Source organism: Schistocerca americana, chromosome 3 (assembly GCF_021461395.2).
Source record: "Schistocerca americana isolate TAMUIC-IGC-003095 chromosome 3, iqSchAmer2.1, whole genome shotgun sequence".
NCBI lineage: Eukaryota > Metazoa > Arthropoda > Insecta > Orthoptera > Acrididae > Schistocerca > Schistocerca americana.
Genome location: NC_060121.1, coordinates 541686736 through 541703069, shown reverse-complemented (window position 1 = coordinate 541703069; position 16334 = coordinate 541686736).

Sequence of the window (16334 nt, the reverse complement as noted above, 5' to 3'; positions counted from 1 at the left end):
CATATAAGGGAACAGATTTTGAAACTAGTCAATCCCTCCCTTCAACAAGTGATCGATATCTTGGATAGGCAAGACACACTTGACTTTGCTCAGGAATCATTTGAAACTTCGCCAGCTGTGTGTCACATTAACCGACCCGCCGGGCGAGCTGCACGGAACAGTAAACAGCCCTCGCGCCCGTCCGCGCAGCCACGTGTGCCGCGCAAGCACGCCAATGCCGTGAAATCATGCCCGCGGTGTGCTACTAGACATTCGCGTGAAAATTGCCCGTCACGCCAAGCTATTTGCTTCTTCTGTAATAAAAAAGGACATGTTCAGAGTGTTTGCCAGAAAAAGCTCAGGTCGGACACCCACAACCATTCCAGACCCTTTGCTTCACGCCGGAATCGGAATTGAACCAAGAATACTCAGGCTCGTGAACCTTCGCCCATGGACATTCATGTAGTTAATTCCACTCTGCCCAGTGCCACTCTCTCTAAAAGTGACTGTGTGTGTCCCACAAAAAGTGTGCGTCGACGTCGCCGGAAATCACGTCAATTAGCAAGTGATTCTGTACCAGTGTCTGTTCAAATTGCACGAGACAGTTGCGCTTGTCGTCAGCAGGACAATAAACTTTTTGTAGACTTGGACATTAATGGCAACGTGGTCCCATTCCAGCTCGATACCGGAGCTGCAGTTTCATTGATCAATAAAGACACATACCAACAACTGGGCACACCTCCGTTGCATGCCACAAATGTTAAGTTAAATAGTTATTCCGGTCAGAATATCCCTCTGTTAGGACAGTGCAGCCTTCTTGCCACATACAAGGGACAAACAAAACTTGTGTCATTTTACGTCCTTCGTTCTTCTTCTGCAGTGAACTTGTTTGGTTTGGATTTATTTCAGTTGTTTAACTTGTCTATAGTAAATCAGGTCCTCTCAGTGAACCAGACTGTGCCTTCAGCCAGTGTTTCTCGTCTATGTGAAGAGTTTGCAGACATTTTTGCACCGGGCCTAGGTTGCGCTAAGAACTATAAAGCACATTTGGAACTGAAAGTACATGCGCAACCGAAATTTTTCAGAGCGCGCAATGTTCCCCATGCATTGCGTGATGAGGTCACAAGAACGTTAAACGATTTGGAATCACAAGGTGTGATTGAACGTGTGCTGGCTTCTCTCTTGGCATCACCCTTAGTAATTTTGCCAAAACCTTCCGGAAAATTGAGACTTTGTGTGGACTTCAAGGCTACAGTGAATCCACAACTAGTGATTGCAACTTTACCTTTACCCCGCCCGGAAGATCTTTTTGACAAACTGTACCCGGGTAAATATTTTTCGAAGTTGGACCTAGCAGATGCGTACTTGCAAATACCAGTAGACGACGAATCCCAGCGCGTCTTGGTGGTTAACACGCATCTTGGTTTGTACCGATTCAAAAGACTGCCATTCGGGTGTGCATCCGCCCCTGCATTGTTTCAGCAACATCTACAAACTGTTTGTGCGCCGGTCCCTACTGCAGCAAACTATCTGGACGATATTGTGATCTACGGAAAGACGGAAGAAGAAGATTTAGCCAATCTCAGGACATTATTTCAGGTCTTGCGACAAAATGGTCTTCGTTTGCGGAAGGACAAATGTGTGTTTTTTGCTCGTGATTTACCATATCTGGGCCATGTACTCAATGCCTAAGGCATACATCCCAGTCCAGAGCACCTCCGTGCCATACCAGACTTGCATTCGCCGCTGAATTTGAAGCAGCTACAGAGTGTGCTGGGAAAAATTAATTATTATAATAAATTTGTTCCACATGCCTCTTCCATTTCAGCTCCGCTTCATCGCTTACGCCGTAAAGGTGTTCCGTTCGTCTGGACGACGGAATGCGAACGCGCCTTTCGCCAGTTGAAATCGCCGTTGCTTTCTAATACTTGCCTTACGCCATTCGATCCCCAGAAACCCCTTTTGTTGATGGTAGATGCATCGGATTTCGGGATCGGTGCTGTGCTTGCGCACAAAGATGGATTGCATGACCGCCCTATTGCCTTTGCGTCAAAATTGCTCTCGTCTGCGCAAAGAAATTATTCACAGATAGGGAAAGAAGCTTTGGCTCTCATCCCCAGGTGTTACCGACGCTCCCTTCCATTTTGCCCCATGGCGACGCGCCGCCGCCGCCGCCGCCGCCGCCGCCGCCTGTTCTCCCGCCGGCGACGCCCGCAGTGGACGCTTCGCTGCAGCCGCCAAGCGCCTCCCTGGGTCACGCGCTGCCGATTGCTTCCCGTGACCAGCTGTCCTCCGACATGGAACTCTTGCCCGCTCCGGACCAGATGTCGTCTTCGCCCGTCGGCTGCCCCGACGCGATGGAGGTCGACCCTACGGCCCCTCCTGTGTCTTTACGGGCGCATACACCGCATGTTGGCGTGCACCCTGGACTAGGTTTTCAGGCGTTTCCTAGCTCCCCTCGGACCGAATGGCAGGGTGCGGGTTGCACAGCCTCGCCTGTTGTTAGGCTCCCCACCTCGTCGCATACGTCAACATGGGGTCCTCCCCACGGCGGGCGGAAGACTTATCACACAACCGTACGCCGATTTGCGGGGGAGAAATGTGGTGTCACCGTCAGACACCACACTTGCTAGGTGGTAGCCTTTAAATCGGCCGCGGTCCATTAGTATACGTCGGACCCGCGTGTCGCCACTGTCAGTGATAGCAGACCGAGCGCCACCACACGGCAAGTCTAGAGAGACGTACTGGCACTCGCTCCAGTTGTACAGCCGACTTTGCTAGCGAAGCTACACTGACCGATACGCTCTCACTTTCCGAGACGATAGTTAGCATAGCCTTCAGCTACATTTGCTACGACCTAGCAAGGCGCCGTATTTAATTGATAATTAATATTATGAAGCATGTACCGTAACGAGAGATGTTCTACAATTGTGGATTAAAGTTAAGTATTATATCAACTACGTACTTTATTTGCAATTCTCAAGATATTGTCCTGTTCCAGACCTCACGCCAGTCAGCGTGTAATTAAACGCGTGCATTTCGGCCTCCTCTAGAAAAACAGTGTTGGCTTTTCTGCCAACACTACATGTTTTATATTTGGCAAAATTTAAGGAGGAATGCACTCCACATTTAATGTGTAACAATAGCATTTTGCCAAATTTCTCACTGAGGAAGTTACAACTTTACTGGCAGTTATTAAATTAGCAGTATACCGATAATGTTAATCCTGTAAAGAGATTAGGCGTCTTGTCACGTTTCGCGCGGCTCCCCCGGCGGAGGTTCGAGTCCTCCCTCGGGCATGGGTGTGTGTGTTGTCCTTAGCGTAAGTTAAAGTTAGATTTAGTAGTGCGTAAGCTTATGGACCGATGGCCTCAGCAGTTTGGTTCCGTAAGACCTTATCACAAATTTCCAATTTCCGAAAGTTTTTTGTTTGACCGTGACTGTATGTAATGGTTAAGGTGTCTGACTATTTTCGCTTCTCGTAACATTACTGTATGAAAGTTCCGTTAGCTAAGAGTAAACTGCAGTTCGTAAAGGAAAATGGTCGCCAGCGTAATTAGGCGAAGCTGTAGCTAGTACTAGTATTGTTCATAAAGAGAGTTAACTATTGGTATTTACTTTACTTGATACTGGAATTCTATTTTTGCTTTCCTGAGACAAGACAGTAGCACACTTAAGCAACCACTGTACCTGTGGTTTAAAATGAAAAACAAAGGAGGAATATTAACAGCTTTTACGACAACTCGCTCTCAGTAACACTATTTGTACATTAAAGCAGAAAGTTAATGATGATTACAGGTAAACAAATGATTATTAAAGGCGTGGCACAACTAAATTGGACACCATGTTCTTTTATAATTTTAATTATAAGATGGTGACGTTTGGTCCGTGGGGCACTCAGCTGGGCGCTCATCAGCGCCCATACAAAGTTCCAATCTTTATACAGTCCAATCTATCCACTTTCACTAATGATGGCGAGGACAACACAAACACCAAGTCCCCGAACAGAGAAAAACCGCAACCCGACTGGGATTCGAACCCGGGACACCGTGATCCAGAGGAAGCAACGCTAGCCACTGGACCACTACCTGCTGGCTGAATTATCAGCAAATTCTGGCATTGAAATGGTTTCCTGATAATTATGTTCTCTTTTCTGATTACTATTTTTTTCTGATAAGTCATTCACATCTTTATACCGTGTAGAGCACGAATAAAACAGGTGGTCCCTGAATCTGGTATAATTTCAATGGTTGTAACCAGTTACTTGTTGTAGCAGACAAATGCTGTAAAATGATAATAGCGCTTCAATATTTCCTGTTATTAAGGTGTAGAATCCAAAACTGCCTCAACAGCAGCAAGGGGCTCAGAAACTAATCAGTAATCTCAGATCAAGCCTGACTAGTTTTTCCAGGCCACAGTAAGAAGAACACTATTAACTACAAACACATGAAATATAAACATTGCCACAAACATTTACAGTAACTATCCCTTACGTTCGCCCTTCAAGTTTACTAGTCAGTACTACTTTTATCGATCCCAATTTTATGCTAATAATTTAAATGCTTTACTGATATTTAAATAATAGTGACTTTTAAGCAAAACATCTGAGATCATTTCCTTGCAACTGTACTTTAGTGAAACTTCAGCTATCCTTTTATGAAAAACATGTGGAGTACTCACCGAATAATTATGTAATTTACTACTCCACTAAGTTTTAGTTAAAGAAAGTAGTACAACAGGATACTAGGAAACATTGCACACTTGGAAAAGGAACCTGTCTAGGTAAATAAATGCCTAGGGATTAAATATGGGTCTTTGTCACAAAGTTTAAACAAAAGAGAATTATTATTTGGATAAGAAACCAAATAACTTGTCAGTGCAGCTACACAGTAGTCATCTAATTATTTGAGGCAAATGTGGTGGCTGTGGCGATTCCCTGTGTACTCAAAAAAGCGGCAAAAACACCCCTTGCTCTTGCTGTATAACGAGATCCGAAAATTCTCTTATTACTGTCGGATTTTGGTAGTACAGAGCAAAGCAATGTATGCCATGGATGATGAGCCCAAATTCCTTTACATCCGAGGCTATACTAAATAATCTTGCTGCTCTTCTTGCCTCGTTCAGCACACAAGATGCGAACACTTTGCATGCTGGCTACCAGCTAAATCTAGGAGCCTTGCAGTTAGACCTTTTCCATCCCCGCCAGACACGTTTCGTCACAGGGGGACTGCTCTCCATGTTTTACCTGGTTACGAACCTAAGTACCCTTTGGATGAACCAGTATTACAAGTTAAGTTTTAACATAAGCATTCTTTTACATACCATTACTCTTAATTTTAGATTGATAACTTATATGCAGTGACATAAATAATGAATAAAACATTTACATAGATGTTACATCAAACAGCTTGGTAACATAGAAGTTACATTAAGTAAAAACAGGCAAAGAAAAAAATGGTTCAAATGGCTCTGAGCACTATGGGACTTAACTTCTGAGGTCATCAGTCCCCTAGAACTTAGAAATACTTAAACCTAACTAACCTAAGGACATCACACACATCCATGCCCGAGGCATGATTCGAACCTGCGACCGTAGCACAGATAAAGAAGTTTGATAAGATAAATGTAGGTAATATAGAAAGTAGTGGTACAAAGTCTATTGTAATTGACTCATTCGACATAATAGGCAGATAACGCAATCTGATCTACGCAACATGGAAATACTGAATGACTAACTAAGCTCATGTCTATTTGCATAGAAGACGGATAGGGCGCATAGTAAACGAATTATAAGGCAAGAGCCTTGTCCAAACTCCCGCTTCGACACACAGTTTCGTCTCGATGTTTCACGTAGGGTCTACATGAATGGCCGGCTTTAGCAAGGGGTCACAGCGCTCCAACCTGGGGAAAAAACATAGTAACGAAGTTTGAGGTGAGCAGAGGGCACTCAAAGCGGGTCGTAGGAGTGATGGGATGCTTTGCCATGAGCTGGATGGCTTCCCGTCTTCCAGCAGACTTCCACGTCCTCCGAAAGCCTAGGGCGACAGCTTTCTATTCAATCGTTTTTTCCTCTGCACGCGGTTTAATGCATCTGTCACACTGTAGTGCTACGAAAGTAGGTTGATTAGGGGTGTGAAATATATCTGCGTCGGAGGTGCATCTCATTGACTACTCTACATACTAAAACTGATTCGATACTAACACGTGCCCATGAGATGGGACAAAACATCCGCTTCTGAGCGTACGCATCATCTTCAAAACCAAAGATAAAAGCTGGTTAGTCACACGGACACTCAGAACAAGCTAGAGGGCAAGCAGAGAGATTTCTCGTTTTCACAGTTCACTACACAGATTCGCAGTTTGGCGAACAGTAGAGCCATGCACCACGTGTACTTCGCAGTTTCGACTATTCACACAGATTATAAACTCCACATATTTTTTATTGTTGACAGACTCAACTCAAAATAGAAGATCGTTTTTCCAACGCGACTGACCTCTAAGGTAAATACAAATTTTAAATAATTTCGTCAAATTAAAGAGTCGAGACATAGCTACTTTTGGGAACACGCCAAGTACAAGAATTGTAAATAGTTTTGAATATAGGCTACCATATACGAAATTTAAAAAATTTAAATCATATTTGTATTGTTTTCCATATTGTAAAGAATGTACCTGGGATTAAGGGACGTACATTGTAATATAGATACTTCATTTTCCATCACGTGAGGGCCACTTTTCGGGGTTTTCACATTCGTATAGTTACTCAGATACTGTTAGTAATCGACACTTAACTGTCACTGCGACGAGTTTTAGGTAAACAGATGCATTCATTTACAGTTAGATTGATTTATTTTATTTTGCTGGTCGTTACATTTATTGTATGCAATAAAACCTGAATTTAAGTTTTTAAAAATCAAGCGCAGATCTGAAGACGGACTTTTTAGGCTGATAGCGGTTATCGAAAAATATTAAAAATGATGATCTACATTGTGTTATTTAGACAATTAACGTAAAAAAATGCTCAATTTCCGTCATCTCAAATACTCTTCAATTTACTGGATTTAAGAAAAACTATGTTAGGCAAAACATGTTAAAAAATAAGAGGTAAACTTTCTATAAGGACATTCACTTGGACGGAAAAGTAAAGATCTTGTCTTAAAATGGCTTAGCATAAAGTTCCTCAGTTATCCTGCTTAAAGCTGATAGGCAAATTCAGACTTTCATACCCAAGCCTTCTGTCGAGTGACTCTACATCATCTGCAAGAATGACCATTTCGTGCCTGTTTACACACTGCAGGTAAATGAGAATACCGACCTCTTTGCAGGAGGCCAACTTCGAGCCCACAGGGATCATTCTTGTGTCAGATATCTGCCTTGATAACTGAACTAAGTTTTCAATTAACATCTAGCAGCCAGCTGACATCAAGAACACACTCGGTCTGCCTGCTGGAGAACGCTGTGGGGCTCTTCTGGTACAAACAGGAACCTGGCTTTTAACAGTTTTTCCTCCCATTCGATGATCCAGCCTATAATATTTTTGTATAACAATTTTTACCATGTACAAAGTTACGTCACTGGCTCAAGCATCGAAAGTTTAATTATAACAACTCTGTACATACATTAAAATATTTTAGTAGACTTCATGATGTTCGGAGAACCTGCCTAACCATGTCTCTTATACACTCACAGAAAAACATCGCAAAATTCAAAAATAATTAATTTAGATACTGAAATTTTGGGAATACATTTGTACAGGTAACATATTTAAGTGATTGACATTGTAAGATTACAGGTTAACGTAAGAGCAAGACAGGCCATTGCAAAAGTGAAATGCCGATATGTTAATTACCAGCGTCACAGTCTGAATGTTGAATGCAAGCATGCAAACGTGCGTGCACTGCGTTTTACAGATGCCGGATGTCAGTCTGTGGGATGGAGTTCCATGCTTGTTGCATTTGGTCGGCCAATATAGGGACAGTTTATGCTACTTGTGGAATACGCGTTTCTTGTTGTCTGATGATGTCCCACATGTGCTCGGCTGGAGACAGATCTGCTGATCGAGCAGGCCAAGGTAATATGACGAGATGTTGGGTTGCAACGGCGGTATGTGGGTGAGCGTCATACTGTTGGAAAATACCCCCTTGAATGTTGTTCATGAATGGCAGCACACCAGGTAGAATAACCAGACTGACGTACAAACTTGCAGTCAGGATGCATGGGATAAACACGGGAGTGCTACTGTCACAAGAAATCGCACCCCAGACCATAACTCCAGGTGTTTGTCCAGTGTGTCTAACACGCAGACAGGTTGTTTGCAGGCCCTCTGCTGGCTTCCTTCTAACCAACACACGGCCATCACTGGCACCGAGGCAGAACCAGTTTTCATCACAAAACAGAGCAGACCTCCACCGTGCCCTCCAATGAGCTCTCCCTTGACGCGATCGGAGTCACAAATGGCGGTCGTTTGTGGTGAGTGGAATGCACGCAACAGGACGTCTGGCTCGGAGCTGGGCTTGAAGTAACCGATTGGTAACAGCTCGTTGTGCCACTGTGGTGCCAACTGCTGCTCATATTGCTGCTGCAAATGCAGCACGATGCGCCAGAGACATACGCCGAACATGATGGTCTTCCCTCTCGGTAGTGCCACGTGGTCGTCCGGAGCCCTGTCTTCTTGCAGCTATACGTTCCCGTGACCACCACTGTCAGCAGTCATGTACAATGGCTACATTCCTCGCAAGTTTTTCCGCAGTACCGCAGAAACTATATCCGAATTCTTGCAGCCCTGTTACAAGATCTCATTCAGACTCAATAAGGTGTTGATTAGCTTCCGAGCGTCGATGTTTGGAAGTTCAACGATGCTATGTTTTTCTGCTGGTGTTGGCTGTTGTTATAGGAACACGAGCAAGGAAGAGGAATTCATCACTCTTGCTGATTGCTGTTGTGCTTGTTTTCTTTTCTTTGAGAGGAACTCGTTTGAGGTTTGTTCAGCTGTGGTTAGTTTTGTTCTGGTTGTTCTTTAAGTATTTATGTGGTTTTCAGTGCTCCGCCGATTAGGCTCGAACATATTAAGTCTGTTGTGCTGAAGATACGTCGTTGTTATTTTACCTGGTACAAATCCGTCAGTATTAGTAACATTTATGAGGAGCGGGTTCGATTCCCGTATAAACATATCCGTTGAAGGAGCTTGCCTTTGTTTTTCAACTATTTCCTTAAACTGCGTGTTAGTAAATAGTAACTACTCATGGCTACGTTCTAGAGCATCTGAAATTGAGTGGAATGAACTTAGTTCATCAAATTTTCCTAAAACGTCGCTAGGCGTTAGTGCTCATATTTATTGTTTTATCGCTAAGTTTGAGTAATTGTCTGTGGTTCAATGGGTTTCCAGATGAGGTGTATCTCGTCGTGACTGGTGTCTGAGAATGTTAAGTTCAAATGGTTCAAATGGCTCTGAGCACTATGGGACTCAGCTGCTGTGGTCATAAGTCCCCTAGAACTTAGAACTACTTAAACCTAAGGACATCACACGCATCCATGCCCGAGGCAGGATTCGAACCTGCGACCGTAGCGGTCGTGCAGTTCCAGACTGTAGCGCCTTTAACCGCTCGGCCACTCCGGCCGGCGATTGTTAAGTAGGGAAGTCACTGGAGTATGCATCTGGAGATGATTGTTTCTCACATTTAAATTAGTCACTGGTTAAATTCCCACTCCATGTTTAGGAGCCTTGAGACAATTCTCAATTGTCGTGGTGCTAACATCCGAAGGTTAAAGTCGTTCGCTTGCTATATTTAGTGTTAGATTGGTGCATAAGTTAGTAGCGTTTTTCTGTAAGTTTAATAAACACAACAAATACACATAACAGAGACTTCAGTCACCAATAGTATATTCTTCTTCAGTATTTAAAACAGTCTGTCAGCGTTGGGGTAACTTTTCGATTCTGCCACTGTAGAACTCACGTACTTTTGAGGTGAAGAATTCGTCAAGTCATGTTCGGAATGCTTATTCATCTCGAAAGGAAGTTCCTTTAAAGTTTTTTTATAAAGAGCGGAAAATATGAAAATCCGAGGGCACAAGATCAGGTGAATAAGGTGGGTGCTGAATGACTTCCCAACACAATGCCTGTACAGCGTTTCTTGTCAGTCTAGCATAATGCGGGAGGTGGAGGGGGGGGGGGGGGGGGGCGCTGTCGTGGAGTAGTGTCACTTCACGCAGTATTCCTGGTTTTTGTTCTTGGACTGCCTCTGCAAGACTGCTCAGTCGTAGATAACAAATGTCAGCAATGGTGGTTACACCTTGGGGGAAGCAGTTCATAGTATACCACACGGTTGCTGTTCCATCTGATGCAAAACATTATCTCTTGTGGATGCGCGCAGGACTTTGTACGGGAAGTTGCTGCTTTGTATGGGCTCAACCATTCCCTTCTCCACCTCCTTAAAAGACATCATTTCTTGTCACCAGTAACAGTGGAGTACAGGAATGGTCAGTGTTATTCAGGAGCCAACTGATGACGAGGAAGCAGAGATGCGCCTATGGCCACCAGCTGATTTTTGTAATTTTGGCTTAGAGCATGCAGTACACATACACCCGGTTTTTTTACCTTCCCCACTGTACGCAAATTTCGCACGGAGGTAGAATGATGACACCTCATCACACTTGCCAGTTCTGGAGTACACTGACGTGGATCATAGTGAATTAATGCGTGTAAACTATCTTCGTCAGGCATCGAAGGTGTTCCTGAAAGTGGAGAGTCGCTAATGTCCTTAAAACGAGAAAACCATTTTTGCTGTTCTCTGTCCAATACCATTATCCCAACACACAACGCAAATGTTTGTGGCTGCCTCCATTGCTGTCATTCCTCTACTGAACTCAAACAGAAGAATATGTCGCAAATGTTCCGATTTCTCCACCTGACACTCCATTTTCTAGCGTCCACAGCCCCACTCACTATCCCCAAATGACAATATATAAACTCACACAGCAACAGTGAACAACAAATAAAAATTACAACCGATGAATAAACCCATAGCAACCGGAACACCAACCTGCAAAACAAAAACGTCACGAACCTATGCACCAACCTAAGAGTTGGTCTCCAAATGAAATTGACAAGGGTCGCATTTCTAAGTAAGTACAACCGTAAGCCCTGCAGAGCGGCATTGGTGTGTGGCTTAATTGCCCTAGTTGATTGTTGGTTCTGGTTCCCGACTTGGATGTTACAATTAGAGGTCGTGTAAGTATCGCGAAACGGATAACCTCAGCCCTCAACTGAAGTGTTGCTCTTGAGACAAAGCAAGGGTTTCAATGTTGAAGACAAAACCTGCATCATCTTCATGTATGTTGCCCATATTAACCAATGGACCGCATTTTTCACTTTTAAGGTGTTGTTTTCATTCCTCGTAGTAGGTGCATGTAACCTCCCCCTCACTTATCGACCTCAATGACAGTGAAAAATTAAACCACGTGTACCTAATGGAAATTTGGGAAAAGCAATCGTCACCCAAGTTCAATCTATCGGTAAAGAGGGAGGAAGGGTTACATCTAAATGAAAAAAAAAAAAAAATCCACATGAAATTGGTGTACATTAATTTTGAAAAAGGGTAAAGTTAATAAAGAAAGTACACGTGCGGTCGTTACGTTAACAATTAACTGGCGTTAATTAGATATTTGAGATTTGGGGAAAATTACGCTCGCCAGTCCTATGGACAACTACTATAATAACTAAAAAAGAAAGATTAATGCACATATAATTAGTACTAAAGGCGTGGCAACTGAAGGTTGACACGTGTTGTGTGAAAACTGAATGTTTGTTAGAAGTAATAAATTTCGCTACACTGTGACTTAATGTACCAAAAGAATTAATAAAACCGGAAAATTGAAAGTTGATTTAGTGACTGAATTCAATAGTGAACTTTGTTTCTGAAGCACTACGAAATTAAATAAAATAAGGTTAGTCTTGGGCTACCTCAACAATCATCTCAAAAGCAACTTGAATCGAAGCAATTTAGAAATAAGAGATTTAACTTTGAACTGGAATTAAATGATTTTGAACAATTAACAATAGTAAAATTTAGTACGTACCAAGCTGAGCTGCAGTCACAGGTAAGCTAAAATATGGTAACAAAACCCTCACTCTTAATTTGTGCTTGTGTAATCTAAATATAGTTCTGTTTGTTTATTGTAGCCAGCCATGAATACTTTAATTGAACTTTGAAATTAAAGCAGTGAAACGGAATTAAATTACTTTAATGCTGGCATTTGAATTTCAACGACACTCGGGTTCATTTCAAAAAGGAAGAGACCTTGCTTGGTAATGCAATTGGGACAATGAGCAACAAAGGTTCATGTTAAGTTGCTGTATTTTAGTGATGCAAATGGAACAGTTTGAAAAGTTGAGGTCTGTCATACAATTCTAAAACTTTACGTGCTTTCAGTCTTCCTTGTTGGTTGATTGAAGGTTTGAAGTCGTCGATCGAGGAGGCGGCATCAATCACTTATTGTCGGCCGTCGCTGTTGCAGAAGCTGGATGTTGGCGCGCCTTCTTCTCGACACGGTCACCAGGCGAAACGGGCTCTTGATGCGTGCCAGCTAATGTTTCCCGTCCGCGACGCCGTGCCGGAAACTGTCATAGCAAGTCGAGCGCAATTACATGCTGCCAAACCCCGAAAGCGCGGCAACTCGCGGGAGCGTCACTCAACACACCTCTCCACCGCCCTACTCCAGCCAGACTCTGCTCTGCCCGCGCTCCACGCGGCAGAGTTAACACTACCCAAGATCCTAAAGACTTTGGTTCGCCACACGACCTATCGATGTAATGGTTCGATAGCATAGTTTTCCCTAGGCAAGATTCACCGTAAAAATACAAATAATATTTACAAAACAAACCAATTATACATCGACATATATATATATATATATATATATATATATATATATATATATATATATATATATATATATATATACTCCTGGAAATTGAAATAAGAACACCGTGAATTCATTGCCCCAGGAAGGGGAAACTTTATTGACACATTCCTGGGGTCAGATACATCACATGATCACACTGACAGAACCACAGGCACATAGACACAGGCAACAGAGCATGCACAATGTCGGCACTAGTACAGTATATATCCACCTTTCGCAGCAATGCAGGCTGCTGTTCTCCCATGGAGACGATCGTAGAGATGCTGGATGTAGTCCTGTGGAACGGCTTGCCATGCCATTTCCACCTGGCGCCTCAGTTGGACCAGCGTTCGTGCTGGACGTGCAGACCGCGTGAGACGACGCTTCATCCAGTCCCAAATATGCTCAATGGGGGACAGATCCGGAGATCTTGCTGGCCAGGGTAGTTGACTTACACCTTCTAGAGCACGTTGGGTGGCACGGGATACATGCGGACGTGCATTGTCCTGTTGGAACAGCAAGTTCCCTTGCCGGTCTAGGAATGGTAGAACGATGGGTTCGATGACGGTTTGGATGTACCGTGCACTATTCAGTGTCCCCTCGACGATCACCAGTGGTGTACGGCCAGTGTAGGATATCGCTCCCCACACCATGATGCCGGGTGTTGGCCCTGTGTGCCTCGGTCGTATGCAGTCCTGATTGTGGCGCTCACCTGCACGGTGCCAAACACGCATACGACCATCATTGGCACCAAGGCAGAAGCGACTCTCATCGCTGAAGACGACACGTCTCCATTCGTCCCTCCATTCACGCCTGTCGCGACACCACTGGAGGTGGGCTGCACGATGTTGGGGCGTGAGCGGAAGACGGCCTAACGGTGTGCGGAACCGTAGCCCAGCTTCATGGAGACGGTTGCGAATGGTCCTCGCCGATACCCCAGGAGCAACAGTGTCCCTAATTTGCTGGGAAGCGGCGATGCGGTCCCCTACGGCACTGCGTAGGATCCTACGGTCTTGGCGTGCATCCGTGCGTCGCTGCGGTCCGGTCCCAGGTCGACGGGCACGTGCACCTTCCGCCGACCACTGGCGACAACATCGATGTACTGTGGAGACCTCACGCCCCACGTGTTGAGCAATTCGGCGGTACGTCCACCCGGCCTCCCGCATGCCCACTATACGCCCTCGCTCAAAGTCCGTCAACTGCACATACGGTTCACGTCCACGCTGTCGCGGCATGCTACCAGTGTTAAAGACTGCGATGGAGCTCCGTATGCCACGGCAAACTGGCTGACACAGACGGCGGCGGTGCACAAATGCTGCGCAGCTAGCGCCATTCGACGGCCAACACCGCGGTTCCTGGTGTGTCCGCTGTGCCGTGCGTGTAATCATTGCTTGTACAGCCCTCTCTCAGTGTCCGGAGCAAGTATGGTGGGTCTGACACACCGGTGTCAATGTGTTCTTTTTTCCATTTCCAGGAGTGTATATATATATATATATATATATAGTAAAACAATTACAATATATAAAGACACAGAAATGTCATATCTTCAGGTAACAAAATAAGGAAAAAATTTGTAATACAATAGATGGAAATAGGACATGCATTTCCGGCGTTACATGCAGACACCATTGCGAGAGGTTTCGAATATTAGATTTAGCTTTGTGATAAAGAAAGAATTAAATAGTTGCATGGCGTCGTTGACTGAAGGAAATCGATGGGCTATTCAGAGGAGCAATCCTAAAAGGGGTGTCTCCACCACAAAAAATGGCTCTTTTCACGCATTGTATGAGTGTTTTCCTACCTGCATCTTTTTTTTATAGCTGACAATAATGGATATATATATAGTGTTGTTCAACATTTGTCTTGTACAATACTCAGAGAAGGAAAAGGGTTAAACTCGGTGGCAGCACCATTTCCTTCTTCTCTCAGGATGACCGATGAGCTTACTATGGCTGCCCGACGTACAGGTCACTGCCCACAGTGTCACATTTCCTGTAGACTGGTTCAGAATTTAATCCAGCACACGGGCATAAAGTCTGACGACCAGGAACTCCATGCCCCTAATTCTCCTTCCTTGCCGACCAAAAGTTGGTGGTAAGAACTTCCCGCAGAACCGGGATTCGAAACGGTTACCTCTTACTCGAGCGCCAGATGTACTTTAAGCGAACTTGGCTATTGGGACTGGTTGTATCAGAGATTGTACATGAAAGTCGTAGCTTCCTCGACGTCCTTGTAATATTCCACACAAATTTTCCACGACACTAGGTTCCGAGGTTAAGTACTTTCTACGTTATACCTGAAAGTAGAGTGAAACTGACTTACTATATTATGTTATCACGAAATAAAATCTTACTACATACGCTTGTTGAACGTAGGCGGAGAATATGTGGTACATTAGAAAATACCTCTGTATTAATTTCGAAAAAGGTAGTTCTCATAACAGTAATAACAAAATTCATGAGTAAATGCATGTAACTAAACATAAAAATAAGTTTCAGAAAGTTTGCAATTTATAAGGTAACTCACCTTTAGTCTTTGAAATTCTCGCGAAGAGTAAATAAATTGGTTCGAGTCTCGGTCTGGCACACAGTTTGAATCTGCCAGAATGCTTCAGATCATCCCACACTTCACTGCAGAGTGAAAATTCGTTTTGGAAAGAGAATAATTTTCTGATATTGTTGCGCTGACTATTTCTGAGTGCGATGTGCTCTCTGGTAGCAGAAATATACCATATACATCCCTGTCAAATGGGTTTATTTAAATAATAGTTAAAAAGATAGTCATGAAATACAGAGTAAAACGTGTTATTTCACAGATCTCTCTAAGTAACGATGTCTGCTGAAACCAGCTGTAACTACTACAGCAGATGTTACTGCTCTCTTGCAAAGTGAGCGATGTTGTCTTTACATGAATCCTTGAGTTCACAGGACTAATACTGCTCAACTTTTTAAGACATTTCGTTGCCAATATATTGTTGTATTAGACCAGCTGAAGACGGGCGACACTTAGAATGGCATTCTGACATAAATAGAGATAAAAAAGTAACAATCCGCTGAACTTTTTCAAATAATTTAATAAGCGGAGCCACAATCATCATAGGTAGATTAATGTAGTTACAACAGTTTTTTACGGATATTAGGTTGTTAGGTGGGTAGTACCTGATCAGTGTAGATGCACAAGAGTCAACGATGCAGAAGACTGGGCAGTCATCACTGTAAAATTCATTGAACTGAAACAAAATATGAGTACAATCGATAATGCTTGCAGTAGACTTCCCCTTAGTTATTTTAATATATTGCGGTATGGCACCGAGTCTACATTGCGGAAAAGGTCTTTGACATAAACGTCGGAAATCTATAGGTCTTCCTAAAACATCTTCGGTCAGAGCAACAGACCTTTAGACTTGTAAATAAGAGCTTCATGCTGTTTGCACCTAATTGTAAACCGCCCAGTGT